The sequence below is a fragment of the Echinops telfairi genome, unplaced genomic scaffold, assembly GCF_000313985.2.
Source record: "Echinops telfairi isolate 266 unplaced genomic scaffold, ASM31398v2 ScPeMD7_18;HRSCAF=68, whole genome shotgun sequence".
NCBI classification, from domain to species: domain Eukaryota; kingdom Metazoa; phylum Chordata; class Mammalia; order Afrosoricida; family Tenrecidae; genus Echinops; species Echinops telfairi.
In genome coordinates this window covers 31,900,971-31,902,222 of record NW_022103915.1, presented here as the reverse complement: position 1 = coordinate 31,902,222, position 1,252 = coordinate 31,900,971, and the positions used below count along the sequence as shown (strand labels likewise).

Below are 1,252 nucleotides of genomic sequence, written 5' to 3'. Positions count from 1 at the left end.
AGGTTTATTGTGCCAACCTGGCCAATAAGAACATGTGGGATTAATAAGGTTGCAGTTTGATTGGAGGGCAAAGAGATAAATGGCTTGGCAAGTCCCACCTCTATCTCTTGTTCTCTATTGATTGTATACACTACCTGTGGGACACCCAACGTGTGGAATGATGTCACTATAGCTTGAGGTTCCTTCGAGATCTGCTTCACCCCACTGCTGGTGTGTACATAGAGTGAGCTTGGGACTGTTGGATCCTGTTGTCTGACTGACTGTTGGTGACCCACCCTGCTGTTTGCTGCCTGTGGCTGGACTGCCTGCATTGCTCTACAGAAGACTTGGCTGTCTGCTTCCTTGACCTCGGATCTAGCAGCCCTTGTGAGTTGAAGAACTTCCAGAATATTAACTGTTCCGTGGAAGTGAGTTGAACTGAGCCCTCTGTACTGCTGTGTGGACTAATTAGCTGTTATATTCCTTCATGCTGTATCAATCTCTATATATAAAATCATAAGTGTCCTGGTTTTGTTTCTCTAGAGAACCCTGTCTAACACAAGGAGTAAAAGGGTATAAGTGCTGCTGGATAAGCAGGTCCCAGGATATGGAACCCTGAAAAAAAAAGGGATTGGACTGATGGATTCTAATGGCCCACTCACTATTGAACAGAGAGATACACAGCTACCCTAAGTTAGGATATCAATTAGACTTGGAACTATTTGTATGGTCCCTCCCCACGCCCCGCTATTGGCCCCTTTTCTTTTTCTCTTTTGGTGTCTATCGATATAAGATAGACAGAATAAGCAACCCCAAGGAGATACTGATGGGTCCCAACAGTTGGAGGTGGGGTGAATGGAAGGGGAGGGCGTGTTTGTGTGTGGGGGTAAATGAGTGGTGAGCCAAGAAGGACAAGGATCGGGGAATAGTAGTGGTTTTTAAATTGACAGTGAGGAGGGTGCAGAGTTCCTTAGTCATGTTTGATCAACTGAAATGTATCTGAGAGGAATTATTGAGAGGTAAACAATGGAAAAACATGATAGTGGGCAGGAGGAACGAAAAAAGAAAAAGAGGAAAGAAGAAGAAAGTTATAATTATATAGAGAGATATGTCTATATGTAAATATATAAAGATAGGGGTATTTGTCTATGTATGTATATATAAGTAAATTCAATACAGAAACAGATGGACTTTGGGCCTCTACTTAAATCTTGCCTCAGTACAAGAACGATTGTTCTAATAATATGGCACTGTGTGATACTCACCTTCCTGA

General features: G+C 42.7%; 1 pseudogene; it reads left to right on the top strand.

The window, feature by feature from the left end:
- The first annotated feature begins 1,015 nt into the window (after positions 1-1,015).
- Positions 1,016-1,252, top strand: part of LOC105979990 — a 1,691-nt pseudogene continuing 1,454 nt past the window's right edge.